Here is a 25,739-nt window from a genome sequence, read left to right as displayed (position 1 = left end):
CCACCACCTGCACTGACATTTCCTTAACTCCAGAGAATGAACTTTCCAAAATGGCAGCTGAGTAACTGGGGGGGATTGTAGACCTCTCATCTCTTTACTGATTCATTCATTTATCTATCCAACAAACACTGAGCACCTGCTATGCTAAACACTGTATCAACTGCTGGGGAGAACAAGACAGGTAAGATTTGGTGTCTGCACTCCGCAGGGCAGGCGAGACTTGGCGAGTAGTTGATGGATTGCTAAGCAGGTGAACACACATTGGACTTCATAGAGCTGGGAATATTTGAACTGAATTTTGAAAGGTGAAAGGAAGTTAGCTCTCTAATTTGTGGTAGAGGGAGTGGACACTTCATGCAGAGAGGTAGAGACATATAAGAGTACACGGCATGAAGCGGCTTGGCCAGACTGAAGAACAACAAGTAGGGTTAGAACAAAGTATCCACAGGTGGGAATATCAGGTGCACAAGGCCACTGTCACAATGGGTCTTGTGTGATTAGACTTGAATGTATCCTTAAAGAAACAGGGCTATATTGGAATATATGTAAGCAAGAGAATTGCATATTGATTATGTTAAAGTATATCTGGTTATACTGGCAGCAGAATGGATAATAACATTTTTGGGGGGAGGCCCACATTTTGGGGGGAAAGGATATTTCGGGGGCCACCCCAGGTAATCCAGACATGTGACACACGCCTGCAGAGAGGCCCTTGGCTGAGGGAGAGAGTCGTGGGCGGCAGAAGTGGTGACTGCTGCAGAGGGGACTACAGGGCCGGGGCGGCGGGCTGCAGAGCTGCTGAGGTGACTTTCCAGTGACCCATCTGGAGAGTGGATCTGCAGTGGGAGTGTAAGGGGAGGAGATGCTTTCGAGGAGATGGTTCTGTGTGTGGCATTTTGATTGCAAAGTGTCTATGGGACATCTGAGGAGTGATGCCCGTTGTTAAGCTGGATTCAACAGTCAGGAGCTCAGAGGAGCTGTGGGTGAGGCCGTGGGGGCGATTCATTCCTGCCAAGTGGAGGATTGAGGACGAGGCCCTGGGGAAAATGGCCATGTACATGGCACATGGGAGAAGAGAAATCCACCAAGAGAAAGAAGAATAGCAGAGCAGTTGGGAGAAACTAGTTGAGGCAACACAGAGAAGGCTGTAACCTGGCTTAAGAGGGATTTGAACACTGACTAAAAGGAGCATAGTGAGAAAGGGGGTGTGTGTGGGGCAATAAAGCAAGAGCTAAAGCCCACCTTTAATTGCCAAGCCTGGGGAAAAGGAGGAGGAGGACTATACTTAGGTAGACTTTAAAAAACAGATCTGTGTGTATCTGTGTGTGTGCATATGTGCACACAAACTTTTCTGTCTGGGCTTTTTAAGTTTATTTAAGTAAAACAAAAATTACGGGGGGAAAACGTCCCCCTGAGAGGAAAATATTTGTCCACGGCAAAAGCTAACTGGTAATCAAATAAACACGAGCTGAAAATGCTGACTAGTTTGAAACACGCAGCCACCGGCAGTACAACTCCTGTCTCAGTGCTGCGATGAGGCCCGTGGGGGATGCAGGGCTCTGAGCCCTGAGGTGTCTTCAGCGCAGGTACTTCTCCAAGAAACTGGACTTTAAAGGGAAGAAGAAAGTGTAGAACATATCAGAGAGCAATACAGGGCCGTGAGAGAGGGTTGGGCGAGGGTTCGTTTTGTTTTACAGTGGGCGTTTCTGGCCTTGCTGAGTTGCTAGTCCTTTGCACTTTTTGGTCTTTGTTCCAAAAGCTTTTTAGAAAGTTCTTCTCGCTTGAAAATCTGAACAGATTAAATCATGTTGGGTTATTTCTGGTGTTTTATTTTTTAATTAAAAAATTATCTGGAATTTATTTTAATGTCATAAATGAGGACAGTCTACCAGGCCTTCCAATGATTTAGCTAATTACTGCAGAACTTGAATCCACTGATTTGAAGTGTCAGTTTTATAATATTACTAAAATCTCATAAATATCCACGTCTATTCTTGAAATGTAATGTATTTCATTCATACTCTCAGTGCACTATTTCTATACTGTTTCCATGAACATAGATTAATACCTCCTAGAGTTGGTCCTGTTTTATCCTTTTCCAGAATATCCCTAATACTACAAATTGAAACATCCCTCCTCATTACTTTATTTGTATATATAGGTATATTTCTGGAATACATTTAGGATCACCTTTCAGATTTTTTTCTTAAATCCATTTGGGATTATTAACTAAATTTGCATTCAGATACTAAATTTATTTTGGAGAAAAAATGTTCTATGTCCCCCAAATTTGAGTCTGCCCACTGAAGAGGGTGGTGCATTCTACTGTTCATTCAATCATCTTTTTTTTTCTTTTTTTAAATCATTTATCAGAATCTTCTTAATATTTTTCATTAATTTATCTCTGAATAGTCTGTGCCTGCTTTGTCATTATAAAATGATATCTTTTCTGGGTTTTGATCTGGGTTGATTGCTAATAAACTCTTAATTTCTGGCTTCTCTTGAATAAGAAGGAGATCTGACACTGTGAGGCCCTATTTCCAATAAGGTGATGTTGAGCATTGCGTTTCCTTAGGATGTCCACTTGCCAATTTGCCAGTGGCTGCACCCACTCCAAGCATTTCTGCTACTTACCTGCCCCCGTAGGCAGATGAGCTCATGTAGGGTTAGGTGGGTTATGGACACAGATACTGACATCAATGCTGCCACGCTGCTGACCCTGTGGCGTCACTAACTCTGGTTCTTGCTCTCTGACCTCCCTGAATATGACAGCTCCTTTTGGGCTGTGGACCTACTGCATCTTTCCAGCACTGTCGGCTTTTCTGCAACACACGCCTGCCTCTCAGGTCAGAAGCAAATGTCAGCTCCTCCTACGCATCCACCCCATTCACGGTCTTGCCGTTCCTGGCCAGAGTGGTCCCTACCCCTTGACTGAGCAGTAACACTAAAGGGACTATAAATTTGCCTCTCATCCACTGTCTTAGTTACATACCTGTGCTAGTTTACTTTAAAGGTCTGCCAGTTAGGAGGGGAGGGTCTAAAAGTCTTTTAGATCTCTGACCTTATCATTTCTAACCGCTCCCCCACCCTATGGAACAGCTTACCACAGATCTCTGCTGCCCCATCTGTAGCATTGCCCTGTAAATTACACACAGAGAGAAAAGAACTTCTAAGCCACCACCATAAATTTGACTTCCTGTGACCACACAGACCATAGAAATATCAAGATAAAAATTCCTGAAGAAGAATATTTTGCTTAGGAAGACACTTTAATTGCATACATTTCTGTGGCTTGTAATAACTTCATAGACTTTCTGAATGTGCTGCACTCACTTTCCCAGACTCAAGGGAGCTTGCTCACTTGCCTATATTCAGTGTATTTCCTCCAACATTCTCTATGCATAGCTTTCCCAAAGGTACATTTCTTATTTCTATTTAAATTGTTAGATACATCCACAATATTCTTTTTTTAATCCTCAAATACAAATCATCTTCCAAGATTGTATTATTTCAACACTGAGAGTGAATAATATGCTTCAAGATTCCCAAGTTTATTATGAGCAAATAATTATGGTTGGTTGAAGATTTTTAAGTATGTTATTCCTACTAAGGGTATATATGTGAAAGAAACAGGTTGTAATGAGTCTTCTTCCCAGAGATTTTATATTTGCCTTTTGTTTGGATTCTTTCACTGTTGAAAATTATTATTACCATGAACGTCTTTTCTCTTTGGGATTTATTTCACCATTTTCCCCTCTCTCTTTACAGGAGTAAAAGAATTTATGTTGTCCTTCCATCCATCCACCACTCCATGTTTTGTGTCCATTCCTTCAACAGGTATTCAGTTTGGGTTCACCACAGTATATGTGGCCTCTTTCCAGTGGCCCCTCTGTTGGCTCTGGAGAACAATATATTGGAAATCAGAGTGGGTACGTGGAACCTTGACTACCCAGTATAGACGCATTGTGCCAGAAAAAGCCCAGAACATCGCAGCATGGCAGCCCACCATGCAAGGAACAGCAATTCTGGCTGTGGTGGACCAATGTGAATAAAAAGGCTTCATTGGGTGAAGACTTAGAAAAGTACAAAAATGCATTGGCGTTGTTTCCTAAGGAATCTAGTGTTGGGTACTGTTTAATATGAGAGGGAGATGCTAACACTATCATCGTTATAAACAACATAGTTGTTGTAACTGTAATTGTTATTATTTTTAATATATTTTCTTTATAATTATTATTTGTGACTTACAAGACCCTTACAGAGGCAGTTGTTAAGGAGCGTGGCCGTTATACTGTTGCTGAAGTGTTAATTCAGAAGAAGCATGGGAATAGCATTAATAAGTACTTACTCTTTTGATCCTCACATTGACTATAAAGGTCACCCAGCAGTGCTTGTATAATGGAGATAGAAATCTATCCGTTTAAGTGTTTGTAGAACTTAAAATAAGAGCAGACATTCCACCGCATTTGACCATATATTCCAGACTATCAGTTTAAAATAGGAACTACCTGATGAGGCCATAGAAACCCTTTGTGCATCCCCAATCATTCACTACCTTCCTGGTCCCCTGGGGCAGCGGTTCTTCCAGAAGGTGGCCCCATCTCTCCTCCCCACCCCACTCTTGGTCTTTGATACCTACTGTTGGTCATTTGCTAAGCATCCTCATGTCCTGCATGTGTCTGAGCTGTGAGGGAACAGAACTCAGCTGTTTACAAACTGTATTGACTATGACCAGTATGAACAGCCTCTCTCCTTCCCTGCCCACAACCCCACAGTGCAACACGGGGCTCCCAACCACAGCGATTCCCATGCCAGCCCATCAGGGAACCTTCTTCCCTAGAAATATTCTTACAACCAGAGATGTTTCCTCCCTTACTTCACTGCCAGTTTCACTCCCAGGTTACAGTCCCCAACAAAAGGCTATCCCAGTTTGAATTTCTTAATCAAGTCGCATTGACCCTGAGTACCTGGCTTTTTCCTATGAGCACTCATAGAAATAGAACAGGGCCAGGCAGTGGCTGTGGGCCAGGTTCCTGGGTGAGGGGACTTGCTGGGAGCTTCAGGTTCTGTAGCCTGGCCCGAGTTTAGCTCCCAGCACGGCGTCTTCCCATCTGCATTATTTCGGGCCAGGCTTCAACAGTTCAGAGTTTCATTTTATCATCTGCAAACAGAATAATCCCCTGCTGCATATTTTAAGACTGTTATGTACCACAAAGGGTGCTTAGGGAATTCAGTGAGTCAATGCATGGAAGTCACACAACCTGGTCCTCAGGTAATGTTAGTTATCTTCATTATGCACCATCGATAAAATTGGCTCACAGACTTGGCCAGGTATCAAAGCTACAGGCACAAGAATTTGACAGTGTGTTACTGTCTGGATCATAGTCACAATTTTACACAGTAAAACAAGCTACCTGGGACCACCCAGCTGTCAGCCCACCTGACTCCCCACCCCAGGATCCCTCAATTTATCTGATTTGCTTGCTAACCCTTCCTTTTGGAGAAAGTTGGCAAATCACACACAGTCAATGACTGCTAGGTTATTTCCATTCCCATTCACTCAAATTGCCCCATTTTCAGTATCCACTGTGCTGCAAAACATAGACTAATGTTCAGAAATATGACAGCAAGGCCTTTCCCGTTCCACAGTCAGAGAACTAAGAATCTGTCATGTTTAATATGCCATGTGACACTAAGCAAAGCAGGAAAACAGGCTTCTGTGCTTTAAGAAAGTTTTTAACAATGACGTTTGAAATTAAAGTGTTTTTGTTTGGCCTTCAGCTAACCAGAAAATTCAATTGACTCCTATTACCCATTACTCAGGTGTCCTGGTTTGATTGTATTAGGCACTTTTTCCTCATCTCCCCAGCATGGCTTTGCTCCATCAGCACAGATGGAGTGTCTCCAAGGCTGCTCCGTGTGCATAGGCGTGTGTATGCACACATGTGCACCCACTGATTGGTGCCACTGATTCATATCCAGGAGTTGTTCTGTCTTATAACTCAAGCACTGCTTTATTATATCCTAGAAAACTGCTTTTAGATCATTGATTGAACTATAGACCATCCTTTTGCCCACATTAGAAAGTGACATCTTCCAAGACACAGGTCCTGTGTGCTTTTATTTATGTATAAGTAAGAATTAAATATGTATGTCATCCCCTCACGTATTTAATTTGTGCCTTTCCAATTGAATGTGCACAGTAAAGGCTAACTTCCCATAACAGGAGAACTTTTAGGAAGTAAGAAGAAGGAATTAGCCACCATGGAGAAGACAGGATATCAAGCAGGAGTTTGGTATAAAGTCATTTATTCTAAAGCTGCTCTGGCTCAATAAATAAGTGGAATTGACATTGTTGTATCATGACAGAGCATCTGCTATTGAAGACTGATTTTAATTTACTTTGATATAAGTGGAAAATTGTGTCAGAACAGCATGGGAAATGAAGAACACTGCATCTATCTGTACTCCTGAAGTGTGTTTCAGAGCTGCTGAATTTTGAGGAAAATTATCTTGTCTGGAGACAATAGAATTATTTTCATTGTTGGAATTTTTGTAGCTCCCAGAAGCACATCTGCAGGTGATTCTGTAAATGTCTAGAGTTGACTTAAATAGCAGTAAATTTTAGCCTATTGAAATCAGGAGATGTGAAATATTTTTGCCTACCACCACCACCGCCACCACCACCACCAGGCAAGCACTTGTACACCCAGAGAGATTTCACATCAGAGGGAATGACAAAGCTGGTTCTGTTACTGAGGCCAAACTTGTTCTGCTCACTGCACCACAGTGATAAATAAATAAATCAGGAGACAAGGTTTTGGGGCAAGGAATAGTAACTTTATTCAGAAAGCTGGCAGACCAAGAAGATGGGGGACTAATGTCCTGGAGAATCATCTTTCCCAAGTCAGAATTAAGGCTCCTTTTGAACTAAAAAGGGGAGGGGGTGTGGTTGGTTGTGCAAACTTCTTGCTGCCGGGATTCTTTGTTCTTGCAGCCATTCATGTGGCTCAGGCTATTGTGTCCCTGTAAGCCTCCAACAAAACAAAGCTTATTCTCTATTTTGCAACTTGCCATCTCTGCATAAGTGCAGAAGTGCTAACATCCTTAAAGGTCAGAGCCCCGAGAATAGGCTTTCCTGTAGGTTTTAGGCTAAAGGCAACATTGTTTTACAAAAGGTGCAAAGCCAGCAAGATTAAGCCTGGAAAACAGGGCACAGTGCTTCAAACTGAAGGAACAGAACCAATATGGCGTCAGATTTGTTCTCAATTACAGTTTTATTTAGGGGAAATTTTGCAGCAGAAAATCCCCTCAGTTGTTTTTCTTGCTTTGCCTGAGATCTTGTTTGCTGGCTTGTGGTCTCATGTTGTCAAAACCGTATGTTCAGATGAATACTATTAAAATCATATGGTGCACAAATCATACCTATTCTGCTTCAAAAAAATGACTGAAACATTTAGCTTTGTTTATTCCCATAGAATTTGGATTGAATCTATTCTCGACTTTCTTCTTCTTCAAACCAGTTTTTTACTGGAGGATTTAAAGCCCAAATTAAAGAATTTTGGAGAAGACTCATGTAATTTATAAGACGTTTACATCCGAATTTAAGACTGACTCATATTTGTACTTTTAATCAAGGAACACAATAAACTTTGTTAGTCAATCATTTATGACGTTTTAAACTTTGTCCATGTAATCTTTTGGAAGTTGAGAGGCTTAGACAATTGATATAACAAAACAGGTATCATTGCTTAACTGTGTGAATGAATGAATCCCAGTATAGTTTCCTGAAAGTATATTTTATTAAAAATAATAATGAATTCTTGCTCTCTAATAAAGCAACAGACAGAAGCACATACTGAGTGTTTAAAATAAATAATACTGCGGGAAAAATTATCTAAGCAACTCAAGATAGTATAGAGAAAAAAGGATGAACTTGAAGGAAAATACATATTGTGCAATTAATATCTTATTTTTAAGAAGCAAATGATAAAAAAACCAATTTTTAAATGATTTATCAAAAAAGGATTTATATAAAGCCAACTTATTTTCATAAGTATTACATAAAACAGGGCTATCTAAATCTATATTATTAAAGAATAAAATATATGAAATATATCTCCAAGGTTAATTGATTTTCATAATATTATAATTTTTGAAAATATAACTTACATATACATATTCAAGAAGCTCTTCAGATAAACACAGTAACCTAGTATACAGTTATACCTATTCCACATAAAAAATGAAAAGGCAAGGATAATGCCCTTGCTTACGAACTGCCACTGGACTTCTGGATATTCCTTTAGGTTAAAGACCAAAAGCAAAGTAACTAGTCTACTTTGAAGCGGTCGCTCAAGATTTTAAGATATTCACTATCTATATCCAGTTACAGGAAAGACTTAAGTTTTCTGAAGTTTAAAAAAAAGAAATCAACTGCTGAAAACGAAATTCTGTAATGTCTCATGGCCATAACTATAAAGGCTCTAAATTAATGCTCCCTTAACTGTTTTTTTACAAGCACAGGTCATGATCATCATTTTCAAATTCCATTTATGCTAGATGAACGAACGTCTCCCCACATGCTCAATTCTGAGAGTTAAGTGTGTGTGAAAGCCGTCAGTCACCTACCTTATTGAGAAAACACAGTTTCATTTAAGTGGGAAACAACACTACATACATACATATGGGGAGGAACAAGTTCCAACTGGGAATTAAAGTGAAAACTGCAGGAACTTAAAATCGGCAGAGGAAACATACTGAGAATCCAGAGTAAGTGTTTTAACTGCAAACCATTTCCCTTAAGCTAGATGAACGAATGTCTTTCCACATGATCAATTCTGAGATATAAGTGTGAGTGAAAAAGTCAATCACGTAGCTTGTTGGGAACACAGCTTCTTTTCAGTGGGAAACTACACTACATACATATATATGGGGAGGTTCTAGCTCCAAATCTGTTTTACAGTAAAAACTGCATGAACTTTCAACAGGCACTAGGAAACATACTGAAACCAGAGTAAGTGATTCTACTGAAACTCACTACATTTGAGCTAGATGAACGAATATCTCTCCACATGCTATGGTCTGAGATATAAGTGTGAGTGAAAGAAGACATTCACTTAGCTCGTTAGGAAAACAAATTTCTTTTCAGTTGGATTCTACACTACATAAATATATATTTATTGTTACTACCTCGAACTCGGGTTTACAGTGAAAACTGCATGAATTAAAACCCGGCATTTCGAAACAGAATGAGAAACCAGAGTAAGTGATCCTACAGCATCCAATTCCGTTTGTGCTACATGAAAGAACATCTCTCCAAATGCTCATTTCTCAGGTATACGTGTGTGTGTGGCCGTCAATCATCTAGCTTGTTGGGAACATAAAGTTTCTCTAATTTGGAAGCAACACGACATACATATATATGGGGAGGTACAAGCTCCAACTCGGTTTTACACTGAAAATTGCATGAACTTCAAAACGGTACTAGGAAAAATACTGAGAAACCAGAGTAAGTGTTTTTACAACAACCCATTTCCTTTGTGCTAGATGAACGAACGTCTCGCCACATGATCAGTTCTCAGAGATAAATGTGTGTGAAAGACGACATTCACATAGTTGGATGGAAAAAAAATTATTTTCAGTTGGAAAAAACAGAAAATATATATATGTGGGGAGGTACAAGCTCCAACAGGTTTTTAAGGTGAAAACTGAATTAATTCCAAACCAGCACTAGGAAACATACTAAGAAACCACAGTAAGTGTTTCTACGGCAACTCCTTCCGTTTCTGCTAAATTATAGAACGTCTCTCCAAAGGCTCAGTTCCGAAAGATAAATTTGTGTGAAAGCCTAACTTCACCTAGACTATAGGGAACATACAGCTCCTTTTATGTTGGAAATTACACTCCATACATATATATGGGGAGTTTCTAGCTCCAACACGGTATTACAGTGAAAAATTTAAAGTTCAAACCGGAAATAGGAAAAAGACTGACTAACCAGAGTAAGTGTCTCACCTTCAAGACGTTCCCTCTGTGCTAGATGAACGAACGTCTCTAAACAAGCTCAGTTCTGAGAGATAAGTGTGTGTGAAAGCCGAACTTCACATAGATTGTTGGGAACACAAAGTTTCCTTTCACTTAGAAACAAAATAGCATGGATATATATAGGGAGGTACTAGCTCCAAATAGGTTTTACAGTGAAAAATACAGGAATATCAAACCGGCACTAGGAAAGAGACAGAGAAAACAGAGTAATTGTTTCACCTGCAACCCGTTCCCATTGTGCTAGATGAAAGAAAGTCTCTCAACATACTCAGTTCTGAGAGATAATTGTGTGGGGAAGCCGACTATCACCTAGCTTGTTGAGAACACAAAGTTTCTTTTTAGTTGGAAACTACAATGCATAAATATATACGGGGAGGTACAAACTTCAACTCGGTTTTTCATTGAAAACTGCAGGTATTTCTTACCAGCACTAGGAAACAGACAGAGAAAAGAGAGTAATTGTTTATAATTCAAACAGTTCCCTTTCTACTACATGAGCGAACGTCTCTCCACATGCTCAGTTCTGAGAGATAAGTGTGTGTGAAAGCTATGCTTCACCTATCTTGTTGGGAACACAAAGTTTCTTATCAGTTGGAAACAACACGACATACATATTTATCGGGAGATACTAACTCCTAGTCGATTTTACAGTGAAAACGGCATGAATTTGATAACGGCACTACGAAAAAGACTGAGAAACCAGAGTTAGTGTTCTACAGCAACAAATTCCTTTTGCGCTAGATGAACGAACGTCTCTCCACATGCTCAGTTCTGAGAGATAATTGTGTGTGAAAGCCGTCCTTCAACTATCTTGTTGGGAACATAAAGTTTATTTCAGGAAGAAACTACATAATATACATATATATGTTGTGGTATTAGCTCCAACACGGGTTTACAGTGAAAATTGCAGGAACATCAAACCGGCAGTAGGAAACAGACTGAGAAACCAGTATAAGAGTTTCCCCTGCAACCCGTTCCTTTTGTGCTGGATGAACGAACGTCTCTCCACATGCTCAGTTCTGAGAGATAATTGTGTGTGAAAGCCGTACTTCACCTAGCTTGTTGGGAACATAAAGTTTCTTTTCACTTAGAAATTACACTATATACATATATCTGGGGTGTTACTATCTCCCGCTTGGTTTTACAGTGAAATCGGCAGGAATTTGAAACAGGAACTAGGAAGCAGAGTGAGAAAAAAGAGTAAGTGTTTCTCCTGAAAACTTAACTTTTGTGCTAGATGAACAAACGTCTCTCAACATGCTCAGATCTGAGATATATGTGTGTGTGAAAGCCGTCCTTCACCTAGCGTGCTGGGTACACAAAGTTTCTTTTAAGTTGGAAACTGCAATATATACATATATATTGGGAGGTACAAGCGCCAATACGGTTTTTCAGTGAAAACAGCAGTGACTTTAAACAGAACCTAGGAAACAGACTGAGAAAACAGAGAAAAATATTTTCCCTGCAACCCGTTCCCTTTCGAATAGGTGAACGAACGACTCTCAACATGCTGAATACTGAGGGATACTTTGTGTGGAAACTGTCCTTCGACAAGCTTGTTGGGAACACAAGATTCTATTCAGTTGGAAACTACACTACATACATATATATGGGGAGTCACTAGCTCCAACTCGTCTTTACAGTGAAAACGGCAAGAATATGAAACCAGTACTAGGAAAAAGCATGAGAAACCAGAGTAAGTGTTCTCCTGCAAACCGTTCCTTTTGTGCTAAATAAACGAACGTCTCTCCACACGCTCACTTATGAGAGTTAAGTGTGTGTGAAAGCCGTCCTTCACCTAGCTTGTTGGGAACACAAAGTTTCTTTTAATTTGGTATATACACTTCATACATATATATGGCTAGGTACTAAATCCAACTCAGTTTTACAGTGAAAAGGGCAGGAATTTAAAACCGGCACTAGGAAACAGAATGAGAAACCAGACTATGTGTTTCTCCTGCAAACTGTTCCCTTCGTGCTAGATGAACGAACGTCTCTCCACATGGTCTTTTCGGAGAGAGAAGTGCGTGTGAAAGCAGCCCTTCACTTATCTTGTTGGCAACACAAATTTTCTTTTCATTTGGAAACTACACTACTTACACATATATGGGGAGGTACAAGTTCCAGCTCGGTTTTACACTGAAAACTGTAGGAACTTCAAACCGACAGAAAGAAAAACACTTTGAAAGCAAAATGTTTCTCCTTTATCACGTTCCCTTCGTGCTAGAGGAACGAATATCTCTCAAAATGCCCAGTCTGAGAGATACGTATGTGTGAAATGCGTACTTTACCTTAATTGTTGGGAAGGCAAAGATTCTTTACAGTTAGAAATTTTACTACATACATATATATTTGGGGAGGTTCTAGCTCCAACTCTGTTTTCAGTGAAAATTGCAGGATCTTGAAACGGGAACTGGGAAACTGACTGAAAATCCAGTGTAACTGTTTCTACTATTACACTTTCCCTTAGAGCTTGATGAACGAATTTCCTCCACTTGCTCAGTTCTGAGAGCTACGTGTGTGGGAAAGCCACCCTTCACCTAGCTGTTTGGGAACACAAGGTTTATTTTTAGTTCAAATTACACTGCATAAATGTATAAAGGGAGGTACAAACTCCCACTCATTTTTTCATTGAAAACTGCAGGAATTTCTAACCGGAACTAGGAAACAGACTGAGAAAACAAAGTAAATGTTTCTCCTACAACCAGTTCCCTTTGGACTACATGAAGGAACGTCTCTCCACATGCTCAGTTGAGAAAAAAATTTTTGTGAAAGACGTCCTTCAACTAGCTTGCTGGGAACATAAAATTTTTTATCAGTTAGTAATTACACTATATGGATATATATATTGAGGTACTAGCTCCAATAAAGTTCTACAGTGAAAACTGCTGGAACATCAAACGGGCACTAGGAAACAAACTGAGAAAGCAGAAAAAAGTTTCCACTGCAAACCGTTTCCTTTGTGCTAGATGAACGAACGTCTGTCAACATGCTGTGTTCTGAGAGATGTTTCTTAGAAAGCCCTCTTTCATATATCTTGTTGAGAACACAAATTTTTTTCAGATGAAAAAACATTATCTACATATATATGGGGAGGTAGAATTTCCAACACGTTTTAAGTTTGAAAACTTCATAAACTTCACAAAGGCACAAGGAAACAGACTAAGAAACAAGAGAAAGTATTTTCCCTGCAACCCGTTCCCTTTGTGCTGGATGAACGAAAGTCTATCCACATGCTCAGTTCTGAGAGATAATTTTTTGTGGAAGCCGCCTTCACCAAGCTTGTTGGGAACGCAAAGATTCATTTCCTTTGGAAACTACACTACATGCATGTATATGTAGATGTACTAGTTCCAAGTATTCATTACTGTGACAACTGCAGGAGCTTCAAATCGGCACTAGCAAACAGACTGAGAAAACAGAGTAAGTGTTTCTCCTGCAACCCGTTCTCTTTGTGCAAGTTGAACGAACTTCTCTCCACTTACTCAGTTCTGAGGGCTATCTGTGTGTGAATCCGTCCTTCAGCAAACTTTTTGTGAAAGCAAAGTTTGTTTTCATTTGGAAACTACACTTCATACATATATATGGGGTGGTACTAGCTCCAACTCTGTTATAGAGGGAAAACTGCATGAACTTTAAACAAGCCCTAGGAAACAGGGTGATAGAACAGAGTAAATGTTTCCCCTGAAAACCGTTCCCTTTTTGCTAGATGAACGAACGTCTATCCACATGCTCATTTCGGAGTATTAAGTGTGTGTGAATGCCGTCCTGCAGCTAGCTTGATGGGAACACAAAGTTTCTTTTCAGTTGGAATCTACACTACAAACATATATATGAGGAGGTACTAGCTCCAACTCGATTTTACAGTGAAAACTGCAGGCACTTCAAACAGACACAAGGAAACAGACTGAGAAATCACAGTAATTGTTTCCCAGCAACCCGTTCCCTTTGTTCTAGATGAACGAAAGTAGATCCACATGCTCATTTCTGAGAGATAATTGTGTGTGGATTCAGTCCTTCAACAAACTTTCGGGAACACAAATTTCTTTCCATTTGGAAACTACCAAACATAAATATATACAGGGAGGCACAAGTTCCAACGCAGTTTGACAGGGAAAAGGGCAGGATATTGAAACCTGCACTAGGAAACAGACTGAGAAACGAGAGTAATTGTTTATCCTGCAAAAACTTCCCCTTGTGCTAGATGAACGAATGTCTCTCCACATGCTCTTTTATGAGAGATTAGTGTGTGTGAAAGCCGTCCTTCAGATTGCATTTTGGGAACGCAAATATCTTTTCAGTTGGAATCTACTCTTCATACATATATATTGGTGGGTTCAAGCTCCAACTCGGTTTTACAGGGAAAACTGCAGCCATTTCAAACAGGCACTAGGAAACACTATGAGAAAACAGAGTAAGTGATTTCCCTGCAACCCGTTCCCTTTGTGCTAAATGAACGAACGTCTCTCCACGTGCTTTTTTCGGAGAGATAAGTATGTGTAAAAACCTTCCTTCACCTAGCTTGTTAGGAACATAAAGTTTCTTTACATTTGTATACTGCACTTCTTACATATATTTGGGGAGATAATAGCTCCATTACGGTTTTAAAGTGAAAACTGCAGGAACTTCAAACCGGCACTAGGGAACAGACTGAGAACAGAGATTAAGTGTTTTCCCTGCGGCCGCTCCATTTGTGCTAGTTGAACGACCGTCTCTCCACAAGCTCAGTTCTGAGAGATAATTGTGCGTGAAAACCGAACTTCACAAGGTTTGTTGGGACCACAAATAATCTGTTCAGTTTGAAACTACAGTACATACGTATATATAGGGAGGTACTATCTTCAACTCGGTTTTAGATTGAAAACTGCAGGCACTTCAAGCAGACACAAGGAAACAGAGTGCGAAAACTGAGTAAGTGATTTTCTTGTAAACGTTCCCTGTGTGCTAAATGAACGAACGTCTCTCCACATGCTCAAATCTGAGAGATAAGTGTGTGTGAAAGCCGTTCTTCACCTAGCTTGTCGGTAACACAAAGGTTCTTTTAAGTTGGAAACTACACTACATACATCTATAAGGGTATTTAATAGCTCAAACTCGGATTTACAGTGAAATCTGCAGGAACTTCAATCCGGCACTAGGAAAAGTCTGAGAAACCAGAGTAGGTGTTTCTCCTGCAATTCGTCCCCTTTTTTCTAGATGAAAAACTTCTCTCCACATGCTCACTTCTCAGATAATGGTGTATGAAAGCAGTCCTTCCCCTAGCTTGTTGGAAACACAAAGATTGTTTTCAGTTGCAAACTATACTCGATACATATATATGGGGAGGTACTAGCCCGAACTAGATTTTACATTGAAAACCGCATGAACTTCAAACAGGCACTAGGAGACAGACTGAGAAACCAGAATATTTCTTTTACTAGAAACCACTCCCTTTAAGCTAAGTGAACGAACGTCTGTCTATATGTTTAATCCTGAGTGTTAAGTGTGTGGGAATTCTTCTATCTTCTATCTTGTTTGGAACACATTTTCTTTTCAGTGGGTAAATACACTGCATACATATATATGTGGAATTACTAGCTCCAACTCGACTTTACAGAGTAAACTTCATGAATTTCTAAAGGGCACTAGGCAAAGATTCTGAGAAACCAGTGAAATTTTTTCTACCCCAATCAGTTCCATTTTTGCTAGATGAAACATCGTCTCACCACATGCTCTATTCTGAGAGATAAATGATTTTGCAAGCCATCCTAAAACTTACTTGTTTGAAAAACATTTTGTTTTCAGTGGGTAACTACACTACATGAATACATGTGTGGAGGTATAGCTCCATCTCCGTTTTACAGTGAAAACTGCATTAATTTCCAAGCGGCACTAGGAAACATACTGTGTGTCCAGGGTAAGTGTTTCTATTTCAACCCTTTACCTTTGTGTAGATGAACGAATGTCTCTCCACTTGCTCAATTCTGAGAGTTAAGTGTGTGGGAAACCTTCAATCACCTAGCTTGTTGGGATCACACAGTTTCGTTAGAGCCGGGAAATTCACTGCTTACATATATAATGGGAAGTACTATCTCCAATTCGGTGTTACAGTGAAAACTTCATGAACTTCAATCTGGCAAGAGGAAAACATACTGAAAACCCAGTAGAAGTCTTTCTAGTAGAAACCATTCCATTTAAGCTAGATGAACGAACTTCTCTCCACATGCTCATTTATGAGATTTAATTGTGAAGCCATCAATCTCCTTGCTTGTTGGGAACACACAGTTTCTTTTATGTGGGGACTACACTTCTTATATATGTATATGGATGTACTAGCTCAAACTCGGTTTTATCGTGAAAACATCATGAACATCAAACCGGCAGTAGAAAACATACTGAGAAACCCGAGTACGTGTTTCTACAAACCCATTCCCTTTATGCTAGATTATCGAACGTCTATTCACATTTTCAATTCTGACTTTTAAATGAGTATGAAAGCCGTCAATCACGTAGCTTGTTGGGAACACACAGTTTCTTTTGTGTGGAAAATTAAGCTAAATAAATATATTTTGGGAGGTACAAGCTCCAACTCGGTTTTTCAGTGAGAACTGCATGAATCTCCAACGGGCACTAGGAAAACATACTGAGAAACCAGAGCAAGTGTTTCGACTGCAACCCATTATTTCATGCTAGATGAATGAACGTCTCTCCACTTGCACAATTCTGAGAGTTAAGTTGTGTGAAAGTCTTCAATCAGCTAGCTTGTTGGGAACACAGTTTCTTATGAGTGGGTAAATTCACTACATTTGTGTAAATGTGAAGGTACTAGTTCCAACTGGGATTTACAATGAAAACTGCATGAAATTCAAACCAGCACTAGGAAGCTTACTGAGAATCCAGTGTAGGTGTTTCTACTGCAAACCATTCCCTTTATTATAGACAAATGAATATCTCTCCACATTCTCAATATTCAGAACTGAATGAGTGTTGAAGCCATCCTTCACCTACCTTGTTGGAAACCCAGAGTTTCAGTCCAATGGAAACTACCCTTATTTCATATATATGGGGACTTTCTAGCACGGACTCGGTTTTACACTGCAAACCGCTTTTATTTGAAACCGGCTTTGAGAAACATGCTGACAACTCAGAAAATGTGTTTCTGTATATCACTTAACCTTCAATGCTGGATGAAAAAACGCCTCTCCACAGTCTTACTTCTGACATCTGAATTTGTTTTGGAGACGTCCTACACCTATCTTTTTGGAAAACCAGATTTTCTGGTATAGGGGAACTACGCAACTTACATATCTAAGGGGAGGCACTTGCTCCAACGTGGTTTTCCACACTAAATCGCTTTTACATTGAAAACGGTGTTAGGAAACATGCTGAAATTGTAGAGAATGTGTGTCTATAATACCTCTGCATTTTATGCTGCATGAAGGAACTCCTCTCAACATGCTCAATTTTCATAACTGTATGAGTGTGGAAACCGTATTTCACCCAGCTTGTTGGAAACCCAGAGTTCCAGTCCAAGGTAAACTACGCTCCTTCCATATATATCGGGACGTACTAGTACAAACTCGATTTTACAGTGCAAACCGCCTTTACTTGAAACCGGCTATGAGAAACATGCATAGAAATCAGAGTATTTCTTTCTGTATGTCCCTTAACCTTCAATGCTGGATGAAGGAACGCCACTCCACAAGCTCACTTCGGATATCTGAATGTGTCTTGGAGCCATTCTTCAACTAACTTGTTGGAAACGCAGAGTTTGTGGTATAGAGGAATTAAGCTGCTTACATATCTAAGGGGAGGCACTTGCTCCAACTTGGTTTTCCACAGCAAACCGGTTTTACATTGAAAACGGAGGTAGGAAACCTGCTGAGATAACAGTGTGTGTGAAGAATACCTCTGCATTTCATGCTGCATGAAAGAACGTCTCTCCACATGCTCAATTTTCTGAGCTGTATGAGTATGGAAGCCATACTTCACCTAGCTTGTTGGAAACCCAGAGTTTCAGTCCAAGGTAAACTACGCTGCTTTAATATATATGGGGACGTACTGGCACCAACAAGGTTTTTCACAGTAAACCACTTTTATTTCAAACCGACTTTGAGGAACATGCTGAGAAATCAGAGTAATTATTTCTGTCACATAACCTTCCATGCTGGATGAAAGAAAGCCTCCCCACAAGCTCACTTCTGACATCTGAGTTTGTGTTGGAGCCGTCCTTCAGCTAACTTGTTGGAAACCCAGAGTTTCTGGTATAGGGGAACTACGCTACTTACATATCTAAGGGGAGGCACTCGCTCCTAAGTGGTTTTCCACAGCAAACTGGATTTACATTGAAAAAGGCGTTAGGAAACATGTTTAGAAATCAGAGAATTTGTGTCTCGAATACCTCTGCCTTTTATGCTGCATGAAGGAACGCGTCTCAACATAATCAATTATCAGATCTGTATGAGTGTGAAAGCCGTTCTTCACCTAGCTTTTTGGAAACTCAGTGTTTCAGTCCAAGGTAAACTACGCTGCTTTCCAATATATGGGGATGTACTAGCACGAACTCGATTTTTTTCACTGCAAACCGCTTTTACTTGAAAACGGCTTTGAGAAACATGCTGAGAAATCAGAGTACTTGTTTCTGTATGTAACTTAACCTTCAAGGCTGGATGAAAGAAACCTCTCCACAAGCTCACTTTTGACATCTGAATTTCTCTTCGAGCCGTCCTTCACCTAACTTGTTGGAACCCCAGAGTTTCTTGTATAGAGGAACTATGCAACTTACATATGTAAGGGGGGGCTCTCGCTCCAACTTCTTTTTCCAGATCAAACCACTTTTACATTGAAACCGGCGTAAGAAACACGGTCAGAAATCAGAGAATGTGTGTCTAGAAGTCCCTCTGCCCTTTATGCTGAAGGAACGCCTCTCCACATGCTCAATTTTCAGGAATGTAGGAGTGTGGAAGCCGCATTTCACCTAGCTTGTTGGAAACCCAGACTTTCAGTCCAATGTAAACTTCGCTGCTTACATATATATGGGGATGTACTAGCACGAACTCAGCTTTTCACTGCAAACCGCTTTTACTTGAAACCGGGTTTAAGAAACATACTGAGAAATCAGAGAACGTGTTTGTACATCTCACTCTGACTTTTATGTTTACTGTGAAACGCTGGTTTCAAAAAAATTACTTTGCTTTGGTAAACTGTTTTGAATCGTGTTCCTCTGCTTTGATATGTAAATTGGGTAGTTCCCGTATTCCAGAAACTCTGGTTTTCCAACATGTTAGGAGAAGGACGTCTCCAACACAAATTCAAATGTCAGAAGTGATCTTGTGGAGAGGCGTACTTTCATCCAGCATTGAAGGTTAAGTGACATGCAGAAATACTTATTCTGAATTCTCAGCATGTTTCCTAATGCCAGTTTCTAAGGAAGAGTGGTTTGCTGTGGAAAACCGCTTTGGAGCGAGAGCCTCTGCTTAGATATGTAAGCAGCGTAGTTCCCCTAGACCAGAAACCCTTGTTCTCGAAGAAGTAATGTGAAGAATGGCTTCAACTCACATTTAGATGTCAGAAGTGAGCATGTTGGGAGGCGTTCCTTCTTCCACCATTGAAGGTTAAGTGACATACTGAAACACTTACACTGATTTCTCAGTATGTTTTTCAGAGCCGGTTGCAAGTAAACGCGGTTTGCAGTGTAAAACCTTTTTGGTACTAGTGCATCCCAATAGATATGTATGTAGCGTAGTTTCCCTATCCCAAAAACTGTGGGTTCCCAATTAGCTAGTTGAAGGATGGCTTCCAAACTCATACATATCTAAAAATTGAGCATGTGGTGTGGAGTTCTTTCATACAGCATAAAAGATGGAGTGACATATAGAAACACTAACTCTGATTTCTCAGCATGATTCTGAAAGCCGGTTTCAAGTGAAAGCTCTTTGGAATGGAAAAGCCTCCTGGAGATTGTGCCTCCCCTTATATATGAAAGTACCGTAATTCCCCGAGGCCAGAAACTATGGGTTCTCAAAAACCTTGGTGAAGGTTGGCTTCTACTCACATATGTTTCCAAAATGGAACAAGTGCAGAAGCATTCCTTTATCTTACCTAAACAGCAAGGCTTCATCTCAAGCACTTACCATGATTTCTCTGCATGTTTACTTGAGTAGATTTAAAGCTAAAAGCATTTTTCGCTCAGAAACCCAGTTAGAGCTTATTCCTGCTGTTATATATATCGGTCGGGCAGTGCCCCAACACCACAGTTCTGTGCTTCCAGCAGTGTTGGTGAAGGATGGCTTCCACACACTTTCGGTTTCCTCTCCTCCTCACTCTTCTGCTTAGACATCAATGCAGGTTGTGTATTGTGGAAGCCAAGGATTTATTTTTCATTTAGGATCATCCTCGGAGAAAACTGAGACCTGCTTCTGCTTCTTTTCCCTGCTAGATTTCCCCTTGTTGCATTTCAAATCCTCAACAGTGAGTTCCTTTAACCAAGTAATTATTTCAAAAAAATGAGCAGGTTTCCATAGGGCCATTTCTTCTTTTATATTCTTGCTTTTTAATACCTCCCTTCCATCTCTTTATCTCCAGTTGTCTTATTTCTATGTCCTTTGGTTTGGGCTGATGGCTAATCAGCATTAGTGTAGAAATTGTGGCTTGATATTACTGATCTATATTCTTTCCATGGATATTTGATTTATCATTGGATTTTAGGGAAGATAGTTTCTTTAAAAAAATTCTGGTAAGTAACTTGTGGGGGATACTGATTCTCTTGGCCTAGAATTATAATGCTTAATTTCTGAATAAGTGATACTTTCATAGAGCTCAAAATTCCAAAGGTTTGAGTGTCACCACTGTCCCGAAGCCTTTTATACTTTTCTTTGGGGGCACTCAGAACTGAGTGTGTGTGTGTGTGTGAGTGTGGCCTTCTGAAGTTAGTTTAGCCTGAAATGAGCAAAGACAAGTACCCCCCGTTTTACACAGATGACTTTCACAAATTGATACCTTTTAAAAATATATGAACTGTAATGTTGTATAATTTTACAAGAGGCAGTGAACTTCAGGGCTGTCAGCAATGGAGGCAGAACAGTTGGAGGGAAAGCAGGTACTCGTGCTCAGTGGCTGAAGTCACACAACATCCACGGCCACCTCTGGTTAATCTTATAGAGTTGGTGCTGTCTGCAGGCATTCAGGGCTGTGCCCCCCTCCCCACCAAAGATATATATTAGGAAAAGTGTTGAGACTCAGTATAAGAAACAATAAAGAATTAGTAAGGGGAATTGAGTTTATTGTTTTTAAAAAGAAAAATTAGCATCCAGGTAGTTTAATTTCAGCTCCTAATAGATTGATGTGTTGACATTCACAAGGATGCGTAAACACCTGCAAGATCTTGGGTCAGCACCGGAGACTCTGAAGCAGCAATCACCACACACATAGTTCACTGCTGCCCTTGACAGCCTTATAGAATTACTTGATTAAGAAAAGGCCATAGATGTTAAATATCATCATTTTGAGAAACCAGTTCTTTTGAAATCTTATATACAAATGTAACTGAATTGGATAAAGAAATGCTAAATGTGTAATAAAGTATCCAAAGAGGTAATGATTACTGAAATCACCACAAATTGAAGAGGACCACAGCATAATGTGCATATATATTTTAAAGATCTGGAAGAATCAGCTTAGCAGTATATTCAAGACATCTAGAGATGATGTCAAAAGGGGGTGTCTTTGGATAGCTTTTTGTGAATGTTAGAGTGAAGTCAGGGTCAGGTACACAAATTAGGTTTAAAAGCAAAAGGTGAAACAGATTTCTTTTCAAAAATCTATTGTGTCTGTTTAGAAATCATCAAATCCATGGGTCAAGGTAAGAAAAGAAAAAAAAAAACTAGTGACCACGTGACTGTTTCAGGAGCTGGTAATAAAATGACAGTTGACAATTGTGTAAATTAGATATGTTCTTGGTGCCCAACTGACCCAAATATTTTTAGCCCATGTGCCAAAAATATATCAAGGAATAAATAGTGATCTATGTTTTGTCAGATCTTTTATCCCCCCTTCAAGCCTGCATTGTGATTGGGAAACTAAGAACTTCTACTGCAGGGAGGGGGATTTTCAGAAATGGAATGTCCCCCAACTGAGAAAATAAAGAAAATGTAGCCGTACACTGTAGAGACACAGGGAGATCTGTTGAGCCAGATGACACTTGCTTTACTGTCAACTAGTAGGAGGTGCAGGTTTTGATGAATTGGGTACCATGTTGCTGCCTTTCTCAAGGTATTGTCCAAGGCTCTTGAGAAGCGATGAATTGGGGCCAAGGAATTAGCCTCCGATTGCCCTTTGCCATAGATGTTGTCTGTATTCTCCAATTTTAAGCTTTAGCTTAGACAAGTTGTAGCGTCTTGCCAAGTGAGCTACAGACAGGAAGTGAGTCTTGAAGCATACGGCTCTTTCTTCCTCACTGCAGCAGAGAACCACTGCATTGGAGCATCCTGAGATGTCATCGATGGTCATTTTTCATGTTAGGAATCAGTAAGGATGCTATGTCCACATGTATGTGGAGGGTAAGATTTCAGTCTCTAAAGTGGTAATGATGGGTTGACCTTTTCACTTAAAGAGTCTCACATGAACAAATGCGTGTCTGTTCTGGACCAAGAAGAAGCAAGTGTTTGAAAAAGAATAGCTTGAAAGGTCAGTGGGACATGTCAGGCATCTTCTTCATGTCTTCAAGTTCGGGTATCAAAAATGCTTTTCCTATCCTGAGTGATACTGACAATTTGCCGTGTTCTGTGCCTCATGAATACCAAAGGCTTTCCTAAATAATATATCTAGAAATGGTAACATTCTTGATATGTGTTAAACCGGGGGAGATGAAGTAATTAAAATTAGTTCCAAATACTGATTTTTTTAAGGACATCAATTTTATAGAAACTTTTGAAGAATTAAAGTGACAGAAAATTTCAAAGCACTTTTCCTTCTGGTAAGAAAGGGTTTTGTATTCCTTTACTGATGAATGTAACATAGAATCAGTACTAATATTGTTTGTATTGTACTTAGTGTTTATACAGTGATTCACAGATATTCTCCTATTTCATCTGTGCAATGACCTCTGGAAGGTAAGATTTCCTAGTTATGCTTTTTAATGTCTATTTTTAGCTCTGTCTAAAAGCAGATTGATTGAGCTCCATTTGCTCAGTTTAGAAGGCTGGACTGATTAATTGTGTCAGAACATTCCAGGAGGCAGAGGAAAGGAAGATACATGGGTTCTACATGATGGAAACTGCTCCTGAAATGATTTGACCAGCAGCCTTATCCATTTTTCCCAAGGCTGGAAACAGAACACAACCCAAGACATGGAAAACAGGGAGCCCATGTGACCACAGCCTTGGCATGTATAGTCACGGCTGTACTCCTGTGCCTTAGAGAGGAGGATGCTTTTGGTCTCTGTTCTACAAACTCTGTTTTGCTTCATCTCCACAGTGTCTTGTTTTATTGGCATATGCTGAAACTTGATTTACATTTCATACCATTAAAACAAATATCAAGATCTCTTTATCATTTATTAGCTATTTGGTAAATAGTTTTTGGTGAATATTGAACTTTATTATTAGGTCTTACCATGTCAATGTACAACACCTAGTTCCCCAGATAACAGCAGTGGCTTAAACATGCTAAAATTGTATTTCCCTCTTATATAAAGAAGTCAAGCAATCGGTAGCCCAGGGCTGGTTTGCATGATGGCCGCTGGGTCAGAGAACAAGATGCCTGTTATCTTCAGCCCATCAACATGATGCCCCAAATTGGCTGCCTAAGGGTCAACCATCAGGTCCACATTCCAGGAGCAGAAAGGAGGGAAGAAATGTGCTTCAGTTCCCTTTTGGGATGGTTCTGTAAAGTCCCTTGTAGCTTTCCTGCTTTTATTTTGCTTTAGACAGAGGGCTGAGAGACAGCTTTCTATGAGGTAAGCTCAATTCAGGACCAGCCATCTCCCTTGAGGGGAGGGGAGGGAGTGGGCGGGAAGGAACCAATCATCCTGCACATGGTGTAAGACACCACGATGAGCCGCCGGGGGCCTCTGCAGTCCGTCCATTGCTTCGGGCTGCACTGAGCAGTTGGTAACGGTTGAGATTTTCACATAGAGGTGCGTGTATGCTGGACCAATTGCTCGGTTCATTTAAACTAGTGGCGACCAGAGCACGTTGGAAAACACATTTGTTCTCACCTTCTAGCCAGTGACCCTCTCGCCAGGTTTCTGTCCTGCTGTTCATTTCCACGTTATTTTCCAAAACTCCCGGAGGAAATGTAAGCAGCCTGATGCTCAAATGCTTTTCTGTGTGATTCCCCCCTTGTTCTTTGCAGGAACAATAATTTGCCTAGAAAAGAGTGGACGAAATTCCAACCCTCCATTTCTTTAAAGCTCTGAGATTTGGTGTTAGGAAATAGAAGAAAATTCCAGAAACACCCTTAAGAAACATTATTCTTTCAAATGTGATTTGGAACAGCAAAGGACAATATATTTTATAGAACAATTTTTAAGACAACTGAATTGGCAGTAAGTTCACATAATGAAACTTCCAACAAGTCTTTATATTTCTCCTGGAAATTCCTTGGTTCTTGGTGTAAATTATTAATAATTAATATCAGCTTTCTATTCTTTCTCTTCCTGTAGTTGTAGAGTTAACATGAAAATAGCTTCTTGTGTCACTGAGAAAGCCTCCTGGTCAGCCTTCTAGTTAAACAGCATGTGTGCATTTCGGTGGCAGGTTTGCTAAATATTAGTTTTCAGGCACTTGAGGGATGCCCATCACACCAGCACTGCGGGAGCCTATTTCTCACCCACGACCAGGTGAGACCCTCCTTTCTTCCGCTGCCTCGCCCAGGCCCCAGCATTCTGGTTCTTTCTCATGACCCATTTTCATAAAGTTCAGCCCTGCACCAGCCGAGCAAGTCTTGGTTTCTCAAAGACCAGGGTCTTAGTTCTAGGCTTTCTGTTAAAGGACCGTGTATAAAATCAGGAAACTTTATATGTCTTTTGAGGCCTCAGGATCTCTGCAATTAAAACAAGAACTTGAGTTACAATACTATTCTTTTCCACTTCTGAATTTCTAAAACTCCACACAATAGCTTTTTTATTAATTAGCTAAAAATTTTTCCAGAATATATTTTTCGAAGATTCAGAAATATGTGTTAATTTATATTTAAAGATGCTATATTAAAGAAATGGAATAATTATTTACTTTTAAAAAGTAATTTAAGTCAAGAAATGTTTGATACTGAATGTTTACTATGAGTTCAAGTATGTAAGCTTAATTTTTGTGGTACTGTCAATAAACAACACAACGTGAGAGTTCTGGGTTAAGTTTTATCTGGGGCAAAATGAGGACCAGTACCCAGGTGACAACATCTCAGAGAGCTCAGAGGAACTGCTCTGAAGATGAGGGGGAGCTCAGCATAATATGAGATTTCATTGAAGGGGGACGTGCCGTCAAGTATACGTTAAGTCCGAGGCTGCTGCTAGTCGAGGAACAGGTGTCTCTGTTAATGATTTTAGTGCTTTTCTAGATAGGAGGAAATGCAAGAATTTGGGCTCTTAAAGTTTCCTGAAAATGTCTAACTATCTGAAGGCTTTTCTGCCCATTTTCCCAGAGCACAGAGCGACCCATTCCTGATCTCCACACAGAATTATTTTCAGAGGGTGTTGAAGGTCAGCAGCTGCAGTG

At 40.1% G+C, this 25,739-nt stretch overlaps 1 long non-coding RNA gene across 4 annotated transcripts in view; it reads left to right on the top strand.

Annotated features, from left to right (window-relative positions):
- Positions 1-7,670, top strand: part of LOC141578011 (uncharacterized) — a 65,479-nt gene extending 57,809 nt beyond the window's left edge. For all 4 annotated transcript variants that reach the window (XR_012507862.1, XR_012507861.1, XR_012507863.1 and 1 more), the window contains one exon: positions 3,769-7,670. This is a non-coding gene — a long non-coding RNA (uncharacterized LOC141578011). The remainder of the gene's footprint in view (positions 1-3,768) is intronic.
- The last annotated feature ends 18,069 nt before the right edge of the window (positions 7,671-25,739 follow it).

This window comes from Camelus bactrianus, chromosome 6, assembly GCF_048773025.1.
Source record: "Camelus bactrianus isolate YW-2024 breed Bactrian camel chromosome 6, ASM4877302v1, whole genome shotgun sequence".
NCBI classification, from domain to species: domain Eukaryota; kingdom Metazoa; phylum Chordata; class Mammalia; order Artiodactyla; family Camelidae; genus Camelus; species Camelus bactrianus.
The sequence above is the reverse complement of the archived record's forward strand: the minus strand, read 5'-3'. Positions and strand labels throughout refer to the sequence as shown.